Raw genomic sequence first — 19,276 nt, 5'->3', positions numbered from 1 at the left:
AACACAGGATTGAGCAGTGAGCACAGAAAGAAATTCCCTGAGGTTCATTTAGGTCAGTACTGGGCAGGGTGTGTCTGCAGAGCTGTGCAGATGTGCAATGGCAGAATTACACATTTCTGATTGCTGCACAGCTCTAATGGGACAGTTGATCAAAAGTACTGGAAGGGTAGCAGAGTTTTTTCATCTGGTGTTACTGCAAGTAAATGAGCATTTCTATCACTCCAGAGATGATGATCAAGTGCTGTAGTTGTCCAGTGAATTTGTGTACAACACCAGAAAAACCGCTTGGCTCTTCATGCCCTCACAAAAAGCACTGCCTATGTCTATCCCTATTTGTGAAAGGTGTCACATATTTTTGCAGGAAACTCTTTTCTTCTGGCTATCTGGTGAAGGGCCTTGCTCTTAAAATTAGAGGTCCTCCACCAAATTTGACCCATTTTTAATTTACAGGCTTTTTAAAATGTCACTTTATTTTTGGGCCTTTTAGAATTAAGCCATTATGAAGCCCCTTAAATATGATTATTTACAAGTTATAGCAAGCTGCATGATTTCCCATTGTATTTCTTATTTCTATCCAGATCACACCCTAAAAATTACGTTTGTAGATTTTCAACCATGTAAATGTTCAACATTTAAAATTTTTATCGAGTCAGCATTACTTTTTTCTTGTGTGGGTGGGCATCAGTCTCACAAAAAATAATGCAAGTCAGGGAAGAATCATTTGGCCTAGAGAAACCTTCATCAGAGTGATCTAGAATGATCTACAAACCCTAAATTAGTTGGCCCTTATAGCAGCTTGTGTGGAAAGTTGTACTCTTTACCTTCAATAAGTAGATTTTTTCCAACTCATTCCCCAACTGGCTCTAGTGAAACTGAAATTTCCAGTGCTTTATGCGTGTGGGCAGAGCTGAGCTGCACCTGGGTTGAGAGAAGCATGAAAGAAAATCTAGATGACAAAATGCAAATTGCATTTGTGCTGTTTTCTAGTCTGTTTCCTCAGTCATCTGAGGTCTGCAGATAAAACTGCATTTTAGCTCATAACGTTTTTTATGCTTAGCTCACATAGTTTGTAGTCTCTCATTTCAGGAGAAGCAAATGTAACTGTTCAAAGGCTCTTTAGGGGCCTCTTTGATGTGTGTCATTTATATCCATTTTGGGCTGTGTCTGGTATGATGGCTGAGATTTTACAGGAGTTTAGCCCAGAGTTTGGAAGCAGCCATTGAGGAAACTCTCACAAGATGATCAAAGTCATAGTGGCCGTTTCTGAGTGCTTTTCTTAGAGTTTCTAGTAGGTTTCTCTGCTCAGGTGACTTGGAATAAATGATTGTATAAAATCAGATGTATGAAAATGTTTTAGTCAGTGCACTTCAAAATACTCTGGATTGCCAATGGAAAGCAAATAATGAGGGAAATTTCCCCAGATTTCCCTCTGGTACATGAAGAGTGAAGCAGAGACAAGGGACAGCAGAAAGTGAATTATACATAAAACACTTGCACATGGATCAAAGAGAAAAGAGGAAATGGTGAAAACCAGGGAGAACGGTTTTACCCTTTGCTGCTTATCTCTGTAGAGGTGTTCAAGGTTTCCATAGAAACTTGAACATTGCCTGAATTTGGGGGAAAATAGAATTTCTTCCATTTCTCTTTAACTGCTGTGAATGCCACACAAAAACTGATTTGGGGTTTCTGTTTTGGATAACTAGGCCAGCTACTTCCACAGAAAACAATTACTGAAACAAATTAATCTATTGAGCCTCATGGTGAAATTATGGAGCTAGGTTATTTTTACATGTCTCTGGAATAATTTTGGTCATAAAACAAAGCTCAGTGGCACTAGGAGTTAAAATGGTGTTTCTTTCAGCAGGCGATGCAGTTATATTGTATTGGTTAAAGAGATTTCTTGAAATATATATCTACCATTTCTACTGTGTCAGAAATAATGATACTTTAAAGGAGCACTCCTCCATTTTTTTTTTGTCCCCCTGCAATGTGTGATATTAGCTTTTGTTAAAAAAGAATGAGCATATGTTATGGTACTTTGCCATCTAATGACTAATACCTAGAAATGGATTAAAATTAATTAAAAATAGGTGCTATGTAAAGTGATATACATAGCAAATGTGTTGCTTACAGCTGGTGTATAGTTTTTGGGGTTTTTTAAGGATGGTTCCATGTATCAGTAATTGGTTCAGATACTTTTAACCTGAAGAAGCTGACAGTTACTTAGGCAGTATCACCTCTCAGTAGTGTCAAGGTATGAAAGTTTTTTTTAATTAAATTCATGAGTATGGGCTAACTTTAAAAGCATGCCTGACTTCCACAAGAATTTCAGTTAGCAATTAAAGGTGTTCATCATGGATGGACAATTTGCTCAACTGTAGTCTGCAAAACAGCTCCTGTAGATTGTGCTCAGTTTAAGGGTACCTTCTCAGTCTAATTTTAGAGAGTGGGTTTGTGTGTGTCTACAGTGAAATATGGACCTGAGTGTGTCTCAAGGGAAAGGCAGATATTCCTTCCTGTTAGAGAGCAGGCAACTGCAATTCTAGAGACGAATATGGACACTGCAGGGCTAAGAAGATGGGGATGACATTCCCAATCTTTGTTCAAAGGACTTCATGCCATTTTTGCAGACATTGGACATTGAAATTAGTGGGAAATTTGCAAGGAGCAGAATATGGGATTCCCTGCTCTGAAATGAGGGGCGTCACTGGGTACAGACACACATATGATGTGTGTGGCTGGTGGGGCAGATGGGGTGAGCAGGGCTGCTGCCAGAGCCTGGCAGGGCAGTGCCCTCCTAAACCCCAGTCTTGGCTTTAATTCATGGCCACCCCAAGGTGCTGCTCAGATTTGGCTCACTCTCAGCTGTTGGAGTCTGTCCACCCCGTGCATCCCTCATAAAGTACAGGCACGTGTGAAACACAGCTCTGTCTGTGGTTGAAAATAATGGCTCAATGATTTTGGGTCCAGATTTTTAGTGCTCCAAATTTTGGGAATTTAGTTCTCTGTAATTATGGCAGATGGAAAATTTCAGCAGAGTTTTTGTTGTTTGTTTCCCCTTTTTTTTAATTTCACTTGAAAAAAACTCCAAAGCCCTCCTGTCCACAGTAAAATTTAAATAGGTGCTATTATTTCTATATGTATAACATTGCTAATAAGGAATAGATTTGTACTTAGAAATACATGTGTTGAAAATTTTTTCTGTGGAAAGATAGCATAGTAATGGAAAAATATTGAATGAAAATAGTTTCCTTGAGATTATGCCTAAAATTTCAACAATATTCCCATTATTAGCATTTAATATTCGGAAGACACACTATGTCTAATTATTAGACACACTATGTCTAATAATTTACTTTTATTGTGATTAGCCACAAAAATTCTTTTCCCTTTTAGGATGTCTCCCATTCTTCTATTATAAGCATTTCTTATGCTTCTTTTATTTTGCTTCTTTATGAATATTTTCAAAATGAAAATAAGTAACTCACAGTATGCATATTTGAGCAATATTAATATTGTAGCTGCAAGTATTCTGATTTTAATTCTTTGCTGTGTCAGTGGAGTTATTGCAATGATGGTTTAATCTGTGCTATTGGTTGGGTATCTCTAAAGTCTTTAAAAAGGATCTCTGATTTCCATGCAATGTGAACCAAGGTTAGTGCCTGATAGTCACACCGAAAAAATTAATGTACAATATTTCATACTGTGTTGTTTCCTGAGGAATATTGGCAGAAAACCTCTGGCTCCAGCAGCCTGGAATCTTGAATGCTAAATTGAGGATATCTTTCTCATTAAAATTATTTTAATTATACCTTTTATTAGCAATATAATGAATAAATATAAATTAAAATCATAAAGCAGTGTTTAGTGTTGCACTAGACAAGAGGAGAGCTGCCAGATGCTAGTGAATACAGCTTGTTGAATTACTGGAAAATATAAAACACTGAGGGGTGCGGGCTGCCCTTTTCCTGCCCTCAAACAGGGTACGTCAGAACATCCACAAAATTACCCCACTGCAAAAGGTCTGCCCGACTCAGCACTCCTGACACTCCCCAGTGTGATAATAGTATTTGCTTAAGTTGTTCATAGCATAAAATGTTTAAATATAAGTGGATAAAAGATAATAAAAAAGCATAAATTACAAATAACTGAGTTTTTGCAAATGTCAACAAATAGAAAACATTTAGGAACAGTTAATAAGGAATAGCTTAACTTAAAAAATGTCTGATACTGAAAATCTCCTCTAAATGTCTGCACCTCTGGTGGATATTCCACACTTACGCTGTCAATATCTTGAAGATCTGAAATGCACAGTTAAAATATTCTCTTAATATGCACTGATTTTAAATATAAAAGCACAGATGCATACAAGAAGAATTTCTAGGAGATCTGTTTCATGTTTTATTAAAACACACTTCACTATGCTTCCCATTACCCAAGAACTTGACTCCTGTTCATTCTGCATATTTCTAAAAGAAATTTATTTTATCTTAAAGTTCACTTCTTTAACCCATCCCTGTAGATATCCCCCAGGTTTATATCCCCCTGTACATAGTAAAAAAGCTGGAATCTGAGATTATATCACATGTTAAAATCCATTGACAGGAAATCCTTCCTTGGTAGTGAATAAGATTAACAAATACAATAACCTGGATATGATGTGGGATTAGCAGGGCAATCTATTTTTAAGCATTAGAGCTCTGCTATCATTCCATTCCTTGAAAACACAGTAGAAATTGCTTTTTATTTTGGAGGAGTCTAAGCCTTGAGAAATTAAAATGAAAAAAAAAAAAGGGAGAAGAGGGGAGAAAGAAATCCTTTTTCTTTAGGCTACAGCTAATTTGAACTCTTGAAGTTTCCATAAATACTGTTTCCTTAATAAAGAGCTGATTGATTGGTTCTAACATCCTTCAGAGACTTAGGACCGTGTTTTATAGACTTTTTCTAGTGAATTTATTCCCTGGTTTAAATCTAAAAAGTCCAGCTGTTTCCAGTGTGGAATTCTTAATGACTGAAATATTGGATTTATTTAGTAAAGATAAATAGGACAGCATTTGTAGCATTAGGGGAAAATTAATTTACCAATCTATAGCAGAAGGCCTCAATCCCACATTTCAAATTCATGGAGACCATTTATGTGAAAGTCAATGCCAGCATTTTACATCATTAAAATGAACAATATGATCCATGGGATGCCAATATAACAGCTCTCCAGGAGCTGAAAAATTTACTAAGAGAGTTACCACTTACTCTGTTGTTGAAAATCCTTGGAAAACACTTTCATAAAGCTCCTAGATATTTTTGTTTTACAGTGGGGGCACAGGTGTGTGGTTTCACAGTCTAGTATTTCTGTTAAGTTGCTTAGTAGTAAATAAACTTGATTTTATACTAATAACTTAAATTAGACCAAGATTTTAATTTATTATGACATTAGTAGCAGATGTAACTTGATATCCTCTTTATTATCCAAATAGTGTTAGGAAATAAATAATACACTCTGAATTTTTCATTGTAATAAGACTGTTGTGTAGATCTAAAAAAAAAAAGTATTTTTGTATGAATTCATTATAGTTACAGGATGCTCTGGAGGATGATATTAGACAAACTGTTTTTCCAAGGAGAATTTTTTAAGTGAAGTCCTTGAAGGCAGTGACACAATTTCATTAACTTTATAAACACTGGTTTCAGTGAGCATTCATTTTTTACCAATTTCTAGATCTTTTGAGAGAGTTTTTTTTTCCTTGGGAATGTAATTAGGGGACTGTGATGTTTGTGTCTTAATTTAGGGGCTTCTTTGGTTTCATTATAAGATGGATACACGTAATTATTTTATCTCTGCCCTGATATATGAGGAGATAGTGTAAAACTTTTCTAGTGACCATGTTTTACATCCTTGCCCTATAAGCTGTAGAGCTGGACAGACTGTGGGTGATCTTGAGAGAAGAATATTTGTGACATTACACCTCTGAAATTCTTAAAATCCCATCTAAACCTTCCTCAATTTTATCTTTAACAAAGAACCTAATGGAAAAGCTATGCAGGAATAGCAATAAAGAATCCATTGCAGTGCATGACATTCCATTTCCTTGGCGCTGGGGAGATTAATGAACTTGCCTGTAGGTTGGTGCTACCTCTGGTGTTACAGAAATAAAGCGCCCATGACTGTAACGCAGCCTCTCTTGCTTGGTCAAAGGCAGCCTTCCTTTCAAATAGGTTCCTTTGGATCATTTTTCTTTCTAGTTTTTACTGTATTAGCATACCAGCATTTTAAGGATGTTAAAGAGTAATTGATTCCAGCCACAAAATGTGAGTTTAATTTCATTCATGTGAAGATTAATCCCTGAATATTCAAAATTGGGTATCTAAGGATAGGTACTTAAAATTTAGATACATAAATGTGTGATTTGATGTTGAAAGTAACTCTTGAAAAGAAATTAACATTTGAAATTAACCACCTCTGAAAATGGCATATTATAGTTATGATATGAAACTCTAAGGACTGTAGGAAGGGACTGTGTTGCTTCCAATGTTTAGAAATTAATCAAAAGAAGACCCAGCTAGTGGGGATGAGGTTCAAGGAAATATTTCCAAAATGAAGTTATAATTAGACATTATTTTTCAACAATCCTCATGTGTGGTATTTTAATGTTCTGTCCCAATTTTCCAAATCTTATTATCATATATTTTTGTAATTCAGGGGACTTGCTTCCTTTAACATTCTATAGTATATTAACAAGATTTTCTCAGGTCATGTTGCTCCTGAGTGATGTTCTTTACATGGCTTTTTGTCAACTATTCATGTTGACCTCACATGCAGGCCATTAGGGAAACCTCTGTGTCTCAATGAAAATAGGAACATTTTAAATGTCACTTTTAGTATGCAATTGGGAAAATACTATTCAAATAAAAATACATTTAAAAACTTGACTCCTACACATGTGACTTTTATTAATTCAGGTCAAAACAAAATTCAGAGTGTCCCAGATGGTATGTAAGGTGTGTCAAGTGTTCTCTGGGTGTTTAAACAGAAGGAATTTTTTTTCCATATTTTTTATTATCTGTTAGGTGTTTTCCCAAGAGATGGGAATTCACTTTTCACCAAAAAACCCTTTATTTGACTAAAACTCAACACACCCACAACCGCTAGGAACATGATTTCCCCATTTAGGTATTTTTAAAGAAACCATTTAGACTTCAGTTTTTTGGTTGGGTGGTATTTTTTTTTATTTCCTCCATGGCTCTGCATATATCAGGATCCTCCAGACACAGAAATGTTCATGTTTCCATATTTGAAACTAAAAAGGAGGAAGTTAAGGAAAAGTAAAGGTTATAGTGGATTGTGTGAGAAGCCAGAGTTTCTTTGAAATATTAATAGTACCATTTTAGAAATTTTGGGCAGATTAGATGGAATGTGTTGAATATCTGTTTATATCTTGCACTCAGTGCTTCAAATGTGAAAATAGTAAATATCATGCTTTTCATTTCAAGAATACTATTTTAGAAAAGAAAACTACAAACAGCTAAAACTATTGGATGGTAATTCATCTCCTACTTGATAGCAAAACCTTATCCTGAGGTATCTCACCAGTAAGAGGGGATATATAAAGAAAGTGCACAAAACCAGATGTAGGGCTCAGATTATCCAAGGATGCCTGGGGAAAGGCTAAATATTGTTGTATTATGCTCTTGGAAGAGAAGAAATAAACAGAAGAAAATACATAGACCAGTATTACAAGGAATATAATTTCCCTTTATTTTACTTAATATTGATGGGCATCCCTGCATTAGAGCAATCAGTGAGGAGAACAAACATTAGGAGGCCTTTCACAGCTTTGTCTGGGATGTTCCTCTCCCTTTCTTATGGAACTCTGCAATGAGCAGCAGGCTACAGCTCATGCAAATTGTCAATGCTGAACTAGTCAGAAATATAAAATAACCCTTAAAGTACTTCTAGCTATTTTGTTGACTCCAGCTACAACTGAGAGTGCAATGAATTTATTCCTAGCATACAAATGCTTCTTGCCTTGAAGTATTCTTATCACAAAGCTTCAGATTTATCATTTTTCCACCCTATTGCACATTCTAGGTATGCCTAAAAAAATTTCAGCTTTCATTCTTGAACGAATTAATTAAGCTAAAGCAAAAGAGAAGCATTATTGAGGTATGGAAATGAATTTGTTGTCTTTTTTCCATGAAATCAGGCACATCATTGCAGAGCTGAGTGCCAAGATGTTAATTTCCTTGCTCCACAAGGATTTACAGGCACTGCCAAACTGTCTGTTCTTATCAAACTTTACTTGATTGCAAATGAACAAAAGATTTTAGATCAAATTTCACTGTTTAAAGCAATTTGATTAATTAGTAGGCATGGATTAGATAATGGAATAAAACTCATGCTCTAAAGCATGGAAAAATAGCTTGTAAAATTACTGAGGAGCATGATAAAAAAACTCTTCTAATTTTGTACCACTCAGAATTTCTATTGCTTACCAATACTGTAAGGTACAAACCAGAAACATATAATTAACTTTTCTCAGGTTTCTGAGAGCTGTCATTATTTCTGACCATGGAAAAAAGCACTGCCCTCTGGCTGTGTGTTTCTTGGCGCAGCACTCTGCTAGGGGAGGTGCCAAGCAGCCCTGGACAAGGCTGGATTTTCACAGTGAGCAATGCAGTCATTCCCAGCACTGACCATCACCAGATGCTCAAGGGACAGAGCTCAGCCTGAGTTAGCCTGGCACTGGATTTTGTGCTCTTGCTGGAACACAGGTCCCCCTGTCCCCACGTGGGGTGAGGGCACAGCACTCTCTCTCCCCCTCTCTGTCTCTCCTGCTCTCTGTAATGCTGGATTTGAAAAAAAAAAAAGAACCTTCTTTCGCCACATGCCAGCCTTGGGAAGTGCCTGCTGGCTTCACAGGTTTCACATGCAAATTTCACACACAAACTTCTGCTTGAAACAAAGTTTTGCCTTTGAGTCTCCCAGGGGAAGAATTTTGGAGACTGGGATATTTACAGTTTGGTACAGAAAGGCATAGCCTGGTATTTGATGCTGAAATGTACTCCTAGCAACTCTGTAGAGTAGGGTAGTGTGGGGTCTGGGCTGTGGGATGGAAATATTAAACCAGCTGTACTCAGCTTGCTAAATCAGAAGATTTGGGAAAATCCCAAAGTTCAAAATACTTAAAATTTCATTAGGACAGTGAGATTATGCACTACCTATAAATTATATGGAGCACCTGAAATACTCTGAAGGGATGATGATGCCTGTTTGTCTTTTTTTCCCTCTAAAATAATCTCTGAAGGAGCATCTCAGCCAACACAACTGCAAACTCTCCAGCAGCTCAATTGAAGTGCTGGGACTTGACATGTCGTGCAGCTAAAGGGAGAGGAGCATCAAAGGTGGACTCTCAGTGGTCTTGAGAGAGTGTCTATCCCAACACAGGAGGCCTACAAAAGGTAGTTTGTGATGCATGAGTGCTTTTTATTTTCCTGTTCTCATCCTTGATGTGGCAATTTATACTATTACGTGATTTTGGCAGATATTGCTCTTCTACAGCTGTGGCTCTACAGATAGTAGGTGGGTAAATCTCCCTCTTGTAGTCAGGTCAAGAAATTTAGTTTTAAAATTCTAAGCAAAGCATATCCTGAGAAAGAGCTTTTTCTACATGATTGTTTGTAAATAGCCAGACAAAAAGTTAGTCTGGGTTTCCTGTGTGGTAATTGAAACCTGTCTGAAGGAATATGCCCCAACAAGGAGGAGTTTTCTGTATAACACCAGGCAAAGTGTTGAATTTAAAGAAGCAGTGTCTTTTGGTTGGCCTTTCAAAGCTGTTGGTATGAGTGGTGTTAATGGCAAACAGATGAGTCTAACATCAGTAACATCATTGGTTGCCATAGGTCAGACTTTTCTCCATAATCTCCATGATAAGACTTCATACTGCTTCTAATTCCTCCATTCTCTTTTGTGCCTTTTGTTGAAAAAGCCCTCGTGTACTTTTCTCAATAGTTTGATACAATCCTGTGCTGTACACCTAAATGAGAAGACCAAATTATTTTCTAAGCCAAATAACTAACTGAAAATATTTGCTAGATTTTTATCCCATAATTTTGATAAAGGGGGTGGGAAGTCTTGGAGTCATTTTTTAGCAGTTTCTCCTGCTGCAGGAAATAATATGGAAATGTACTTCTTCAGAGCTGTAAAGAGAAGGAAGTACCAAGATTTGCTCTTGTGATGTTGATGATTTGTACAACTTATTCCTGTGCTGCAAGATGCTGATCAGGGGAGTCCGCGTTTCATTGGAAATCTGATGTTTTTCAGAGCTGATATACAGTGAGGATGTTTGGCCTCTTTTCTCTCTATGTCTACACTGACTGCTTGTGCTCTGTCTAAAAATTGTAAAATCAGAACTTTAGTGATTTTCTTTTTTCATTTGACTTGCAAATTAGGGGGTTTAAAAACACTTTTAATTATCCCTTTTTGATTGGCATAGAGACCACCACTGCCTGTTATTTGAAGACAGTGGAATTAAAACAGCAGAGAGATCATCTATTCGTGGTTTGGAAGCAAGAACAGACCCAATGTGAAAGCCCTTCCCTCTTATTTGGAGTGAAAGACATTGATTTTTGTGCTAGTCTGAGAAATTCTGTGAAGTCATGCTGCTTCTTCTTAAAAGAGGATAGAATATTCTTTCTTTTTTATATTTGAGAATTGTTATTCTATAGTATATATTTGCCAGATAGTGCATTAAGAATAACCTGCCTTTGAAATTCAATGGTTTATAAATGATCAGTTAGAACGTAATGATAAAAAAAACAAAGTATTTGACCTTTTCTGAATGGTTACTAATATTAATTCAGGGTCATTTCCTAGCCAAGAGTTTCCTACCTATTGAGTTAGGTTGAAAAATTAGTGCCTTACCAGTCAAGTAGCAATTTCAGGGCACTGGTAAGCAGCCAGTTAGTGTTGTAATGCTTCTGTTGTATATTAGGTCAAACCAATTTGTAATTATAACTTCTCTTTTAGTTTATGGGTATGAAGATCTATGACATATAAAAAACAATTCTGCATGGGTTTATCAAAAATAAAAACATGTCTGGAAAAGCAAGGAGAATATTGTAAAACTTCATGTTTTCCTGAATTTATTTATGCTATGCAGGAACAAAATAAGATTATTATGTGTACAGTGGTGCACAAAGAATTTATAGACTTGGACTCAAGCTCTTTCAATTAGGAACTGCTCTACAACAAGTTCATTGTTAAGAGTTACACTGGAATACAAGTGGATTAAAGTTAGGTGATTTCAATTGGGAAAAGAGGTTAGAAGAAAAACCATGATTGTATTGCTAAAAGAATGAACTTAATATATGGATTAGACAGTTATTTTTTGTAGTATCTACATTTGGTGTGAATTTGTAGAGATATTTGCCAAGTACTATTGTGTAAAACATTTATATTCCCTGTACTTCTGCGAATTTTCGTTCTGCATCTGGAACTTGAGGTCAGAGCAGCTTAAATGACAATTTGAGATAATTCCTGATATACTCTGTGTTCTGAAAAGTTTGGTGATGGAGCTGGCTGTGACAGAACTCCTGTTACCCCATTTCTTGGCCTCTTTCCTGATGTTTTTGTCTGTCATATCCATAACTTTCAGATCTGGTTTAAATGTAGGAGAGGTGATGCTTCACCAAAGCAGTGACTTTCCCTTTTTTTATTTTTTTCCCTATTGAGTAACTGTGTGACATCCTTGCATTGTGCATTAGCCAGACACTGACTTTTCTTTGTCAGTAATTAGGTTTTTAAGAGGGGGTAGATGATTGTGTTTGCAGTAGCTTGAAAAACTCAGTTTTGTTTAGTTATCACAAATGACATGGAGAGCTCATAAAAGTGCGGGGTTATACTACGTATCTGACCTCATTTAAAATTTAGTCTGAAGTTCTGAAATTCAAGGAATTGTCTTCAGGCAGGGAAATTAATTAATATTACACTGAAACTCTATGCCAATGAATACTACAGTAAAATCAAATCCTTTGTTTCAGTTTACCGAATTTTTCTCAGGCTACTTTGTCTAAATGATGTCTGCTTCTAACAAAAGGGGCATTTCTTGTTGTATGGTACATCTCCCAGGGTAAACCTAAGGAAGACGTTACTTTCCTACAACTAATGTAGGAAAATGAATAACGGTTCCTTTCACAGAGCTGCCTAATTCAGGGAAGATAGGGCCTTTCAGTTAAAGAACTGCCACAATTAAAATATGTGATGTTTTCACTTACATTTATGGGTTAAATGCTCCTATATCTTACTTGGCATTCCTATGAAATGTTTAGCAGCACAGTAAATGAGTCAAAGCACTCTTCAAAAATGGATCATAAAATAGTGCGAACCAGGGACTTCAGTGACATTCAGAAGAACAAGGCATGGATTTATGGGCTTATTTTGCTTATTGCTTCTTAGGAGAAAAACCTTTTGTCTTAATATTTCTTTGATGCATTACTTAATGTATTCTGATTAATTAAATAGATGAGCCAAAAAATATAAATTTTACTCTGAAAACAACTTGCGTATAAAATTGATTGTACTTATTTAATTAATATCATTTACCAGGATAGGAAAAAAGAACAATAAAAAGCCAGTACTGAAAATCCTTTAATGAGAATTTAGACTGTATTTCACATTCTAAAGATATTAAGTCATAGATATTGTTCAAAAATATATTAACAGTACTTTTTCCTGTGCTTACAAATATAGCATGGGAATGAAACAGTTTCAGAGTCACCAAATTGGCAGAGAAAGGCCAGGACAGGCTCATAACCAGGCTGGGCATGTTTGCCCAATGTCTGCTCAGCTGAGTCATTTTGACTTGGAGCAGTGGCAGTGTAGCACTTCCAGGCCCAGTGGGAATGCTGGCAAAATCATGTAACCACGTTTAGGATCTGAGAATTTCAGGTTTGGGTCATGTCATGTCTATCCATATCTGTGTGTCTGTCCCCATCCCTCCTCACCAAAAATAATATTCAGGAAAATTATTAACATCCACCCCACCGACACAGATTTCCTCTCATGCTGTAGATCATGAAAATTTCACTTGTCTTAGCTAATTAGCTTATCCCTTTTTTTTTTTTCCTAAAGCATCTATTGACTATCTGATTTTGAATGTGAGTTTTGTGTGTAGAAAATTAGTACAAGTCTAGCATGACACCAAGCATTGTTTAAATAACTTGGGAAAGTCTCTTGGACAAAGGGATCTCTCAAATATTTATTATTATTATTTACTTTAAAATTATCATTAATTTTTAGACTGTTTTAGCAATCCTTTAAACCCAATCCTAAACAATATTGTTAATTACTGCAACAAACAACTACCTGCAGTTCAGATGTGTCAGGTGAACTTAACGTAGTTTTGTAAATTAATGTTTCCTGAGTCTTGCTCTCTCAACTCACAATGAAGAAAATGGAAGCCCCATGGAACAAAAATGCCCAGACAAGTACTAATTCTGAATAAAATAATCCTAGGAATGTGGCAACTTCAAGCTGCAGGTCATTTCACCTAGGAATACTAGGAAATATTTTAACCATTTTTGTGACCATGTGAAATTTTTCTTCACAGTTTCAGTAATATTAAGTTCAAAGGAATAATAAATAGAGATGGTATCTATTTATTTAAAGCCATCTTCAAGTTTGAACAAAATAATCGTTATTGATATCATCTGTTGTGGTTAAAGCAAAACTTACACTTAGATCAATAATATGCTGCTCATAATGACAGATAAAGCGTACAGACTAAATAGAAAAGAGAGATAAAAGGAGAGACTGGAAAGAGAGGTGGAGATATTGGGTTGTAGCAGAACCAGAAATAGGTTTTGATTTTTACGTTCCTCTGCTATATCACTTTTATATTCATGTAAGTGCTCTGAGGTTTCTGCTGGATTTCTGGGATGCTTATTTTAATGCATGGGATAATAAAGTGGGAGATTACCTTTGTGTGGAAAATTACCCAAATAGATAAAACCTCAGCCATGTAATGCCACAGAAACCATTTAAAATAAATAGTAATCTTATTAATTTTACGTTATTGCTAAAAATACATTAAAAGGTACTGAACATAATTTTTCCCCTGCAATATAACAAATGCAGAGAAAAAACAGGGCGTTTTCAAATCAGGACATCAGTAAAATGAATTTTTACACATATGAAGAAAAAGCGTAAGCATTTTTTAATAAAATTTACAGCAGTTCAACATGGACAACAAGATGCAGATGTTGTTAGCTGATGTAAAGGTGTTGCCATGTGCTCTGCTTGTTGTGTGTGCTCTGGATTGCTGATTTGCACAGCTAAACTCTGTCAGAGTGAAAGAAATGAAGGTAGGGGAGTGCTCCCTCAGACAATCAGAACAGCCACTCACTGTGGTTTTTGCAGGCAATATTAGTCAGATATGTGGGCAACTGAATTGTGGAAGCCAGTTGAGACTGGAGATATTTGCAGATGTCTATTGTGCAAAAAAAACCAAAAAAAGAATAATTTTTTGCTAAGCCTCCTGATAAATATGGAAACGAAACTATTCTATGGATTCAGTGCCTACCAGTCACTTGAGTGGTGCAGGTTCTACAGCTACAGAAAAGATACAGAGATCATTAAAATGAAAAGTTGTGAGGTGATTTGTGGTTCAGCTCTTCTGTTAGTTTGTGCTAGGATCACATTTCTTGTAAGGTAGCTTTGTTACAGGATGTATAATGAAGAACATGTTAAAAAATATTCATTTGCTTCACGATTTGGGGATTATCCTGATTGTTTTAATGCTCCATTCAAAAGTGTCATACACACCACATTTTTCAATGTTGCAACTTCCAATTCTTGAACAAATAAAAATATGAAAGCCTTAAATATTAAAGAATCTGCTGATTAAGCCAGAGATTCCCATGCTGATGGCTGTCCATATGTGCATTATCCTCTGAAAGCAAAACCCAAAGCAGATTGTGGAATGCCAAATTTTTGTGTGTGTGTGTGCAAGTGCTGAGAAGGTAGATAATCTTGTTCTTTCTGTAAAATTAATATTTTACATACAAATGTCCACTGTATTCTTTATTATCAAGGAAATTCTACAGCAACCAAAAGTAATTAGAGTCAAACGAATTATCTCTATCTGGAGTAGTAAAAGCCAGGATCTTCATAATTATGGGAAAGAATTCATAAAAGAGATTCAATATCATTTCCTAACTGATTGATGACGGAAAACTCAGTAGAGAGAATGTGTGAAGTTACTTTCTATTTCTTACCTTTATTGATGGCTCCTTGGGATAGAACAAAAACTGACTTTATAATCTTCTAATCCCTTGAACATTCAGCTTCCTGTTAGAAACAACTTCTGTATGCTTTGACCTTGTTTTTGAGCAATTCTGAATGATATTGGATGTAAAAGTCATCTTTGTATATAAGAATGGGAAGGACAGAGAACCAAATAGTGACCCTGAAAAAAATTAAATATCAAGATATAATTGAAAGTGTTTAACTATGGTTTTTAAATAACATTAGAAATTATTATTTTTAAACAATGACAAAAAAATCACTGCAATAGACTAAACAAGTCTGTTTTGAAAGCATATTGTGTATTCATGCTGATGAAGTGTTCTTTATAAAGAGGTTAGAGAGGCAGTTAGCCCTTAGTCTCTCATCTCTGTTGCTGGGATTTATGAGTGGGAATCTCAGTTATTGTATTTTTCACATTGTAGAATTTTTTCCATTTTCAAAATAATGATGTTGATCAAGCTGTGAGGTTAGCTGATGACAGTAAACTGTACTGCAATCCCTTTGCAATATTATTTTTATGATTAGAGAAAAAACAAACATGAGTGACTTCATGAATGAAGTGTTTTTAGTGTGCCAAGAGGAGTGCTCTGGTCATTCAAGTAGGCAAACTCAGACTGGAATATTCTCTGTGAAATGTTGTTAAATGCCACATCAGGTTCCTTGCCACCATGATGAATACTACTTAAAATTCTGAACAAAGTACGTCTTTGCCTACCCTTTGGAATGTGTGCATTGCTTTTACATTCTCATCCTTTATGCACATTTGACATAGGCAGCCAGTGGTGTTTTATTCCTACAGATTAAATAATGTTTTACTCTTACAAGTTCTCCTACAAATTAAATAATCACTGGCAATTAGTGATCTTTCTCTTTCTCCCTTTCAGCATGTGCTACTGACAAAACTATAGGACTCAACTTTATTAATTTCTGTATCTCTTTTTTTAAAAGTGTGTTATTTTCAGTACAATAACAGAAGTAATACAAATGCCAGTTTGGAATTATATGTAACTTTCATTTGTAGCTGCCAGGCATTCCACATGAATTTTCTGTTGTTTTAAAGCACTTCAAGTGATTTTTATTTCTTTGTTTTACGGAAGATTTTCTGAACTCTAAAGAACAAATAACAACAATAACAAAAGAAAAAGCCCTAAGCAATGCTTTAAGTTGACATTTAGTAAATCACAATTGCTGCATTTCATAATGGTAGGAATTAAGCTTAATACAGAAGATAATATAAGCACAATGCTTTTCCATTGCTTTTTAGTTATGCAACATATTTAAAGGTCTGTTAGTAATTTCTAATGATTCTTGCATAGTAAAGGCAGATCTGATTTGTGCTTTTATTCATTAAAAGAAAAACCTTCTAAAACCCAGGACCATATCCAGCCACAATCATTTTTATAATTAATAGCCTATGTTTTATAAAGCTTAGATTTCTTCTTTTTTTTTTTTTTTTTTTCCTCGAGACTGGTGCCATAATTTAGGAAGACTTTTGACAGAGAACTCTGAATTTTTTTCTTTAATACAGACACACTTTTTTGGGGGGGTTTTGCACTTTATCATGTCTGTGCTGTGGTGGGCATTGCTCTGTTGGCTGGTTCATTTGTCAGCTAAGTGAGAAGTGGCAGACTTGGACGGAATCTAGTGGCACATGAGCACGTGTGTTGTTCTTCTGCTCCCACTACATTTTGGTAGCTGTCATGCTTAGTTACTGAAGGAGAAAGAGATCAGAGACCTGAAGGAAATTAAGGGGTTAATTTGTTAGATTGAGCTTTAATAACATTGCAGAGAGCAATCCCAGTGACAGCAGTGAACTTGCTAGAATATAAAAATTCACTATACTGAAACCTTACTGTCAAGGGTGTTCTCTGTGGTTGGACTTCAGCACCTACTTGTCATTCAGGTTTCCCTGAGCTTTCTTGGAATGCATAAAATAGATGGCATTGTCGGAGAAAGAGAAAATAGGTGATGCTAGATAAGTTTCTCTGTCATCTATTGCAGAGATGTCTAATTTTTCCACATGAATTAGGTATGCATAAAATAAATTATGCCACCCAGAATGCTAAATACTCTGAAACAGGTAGCACATCAAGCTTTGGACTTGGTTCAGTCTAGAAAATTTTATATGTTGACCTATGCAAGCTTATTTATATGTTGTCATACTATATGCATGTACCACTGCCATATGTATTTGAAGACATATGTAGGTCACCATGATATTTTTCTGAAAAATCCCTTTGCCAGGATTTTTCTCCTGAGACGCTGAGAAGCCGTAGAAAATAAATGTAAACAATAATTATCTGATGCTTTGGAATGTGGCATGTGCATCTTTGGTTCCATGTGAATTATTTTTGCTTAATGACCAATCCCAGTACAGCTGTGTCGGGACTCTGGTCTGTCATGGGTTTTTATTATTCATTCCTTCCCTAGCCTTCTGATGTATTCCTTTTTCTCTATAGTATAGCTTTAGTATAGCACTTTTTAATACATTATCATAATATAATAAATCAGTCTTCTAAGAAATATTGGAGTCAGATTCATATCTTCCCTCATCCTGGGACCTGTGAACACATTAACATGTGTTGTTGAATACGTGTGCACGTGGGCTAACCTTTGTTTATGAAATCTGCAGATTGAATCAAGCCATCAGTACAATACCCTGTTTCTTTCAGAATAATGTGAGAAAGAGGAGACGTTATAAATACATGTGTGGTAACATCTGCTTTTGCCACCCACTTGAGAAATTAAAATCCAACAGAAGGGAGGAAACATCTGTCTGCTGGAAATCACCTGCGCAAGCAGCGCGGCCCCGAGCGGGGAGTCTGGCACACGTGTGCAGCTCCCCAGGGCAAACACTGCACTGCAAAGCAGGAAATGAGCTCCTTGCAAAGGAGCAACCAGAGCTGGAGGAAGCTTCCTTGGTGCTCATGACCACAGCTCATCCCTGGAACTGTCAAAATCTTGGGGCCGGTTAAGCCACTGGGCTTTGCTGCCCAGCACTGTAGGGTTGAATGTCAAACATAATGTGGGGGTGTAACTCAAACAATGCAAAATCAGAAAAAGGGAGTTAAATTCCATGTTACAGTCAGACTGCCCTTTGAATCACTGCTGCTTCCACATTAATTTCATTAATAGTTACCTGTGTCTTGCTAGAACCAATCTCTTGGGTTTGTTGTCCTTTACTGTTACAAAACCTAGCACAAAGCTGCCTTCTGCCATTTTCTGTAAAATTTAATCTAAAAAACAATTTTGGACAACTTTGGTGTTTTTGAACATATTCTCATGTTACATATTCACAGAAGGAGGACTAAAGAAGGAGCAGTGTGAGACAAGTGGCATCAGTGACCCGTGCATTGTATTGTTATATTAAGTGGGTGTGCACATTAGTACCCACAGGCTCCTTCTCAGGAGAAGGCCTTTTGTCAGTGAAATCTGTGCTCTTGCAGAACATGAGTGGTGCCTGCTGGTGTAGAACAAGTGATTGAGCCTATTCACAGTAAGGGAGGAGATGGGAGAAAATGAAAAATATTCTCCTGGTCACCTGTGATGACAATTCTGTGATGTACCTTTAAAGATCAAAGAAATTTCTGGTGAAAGAAATTCTTATTTTTTTCATTTTTTATTTAAGAGATGTTCTCAGCATGTTGTATGGAACCTGGGAGACAGGATAATTTGCTTGTGCTTTATTTAAAGATAGAAATAGATAGGTGGATAGACATAGTTATATACTCTCTGCTTTGCTGTAATTATAGCATAGCTTCAAGTTGAAAATTGCAGTTCTGAATATTACTTTTATATTATTTCAGGGAATAATACTTCATTTTTCTTATAAATTTGGTTGTATTTTTTGATAAGTAAATGTGATCACAATTGTGATTTTACAGTTGAAGTAAAGCTGAAAATTACTTCAGAACTGTTCTGTAAATCTCAAAAACCTTCTGCATATTTCTACTGTGCAGGATGTGAAAAGGGACT

At 36.0% G+C, this 19,276-nt stretch overlaps 1 protein-coding gene across 4 annotated transcripts in view; it reads left to right on the top strand.

The window, feature by feature from the left end:
- Positions 1 to 19,276, top strand: part of NRG3 (neuregulin 3) — a 695,884-nt gene that overhangs the window by 213,163 nt on the left and 463,445 nt on the right. Inside the window, exon 2 of one of the 4 annotated variants that reach the window (XM_064430252.1) lies at positions 9,303 to 9,456. The exons of the other annotated variants lie outside the window; for them this stretch is intronic. The gene's annotated coding sequence lies outside the window, so the exon portion shown is untranslated. The remainder of the gene's footprint in view (positions 1 to 9,302; positions 9,457 to 19,276) is intronic. 4 annotated transcript variants of the gene reach the window in all.

This window comes from Passer domesticus, chromosome 8 (genome assembly GCF_036417665.1).
Source record: "Passer domesticus isolate bPasDom1 chromosome 8, bPasDom1.hap1, whole genome shotgun sequence".
Classification (NCBI taxonomy): Eukaryota; Metazoa; Chordata; class Aves; order Passeriformes; family Passeridae; genus Passer; species Passer domesticus.
This window is presented reverse-complemented; position numbering and strand designations above follow the sequence as displayed.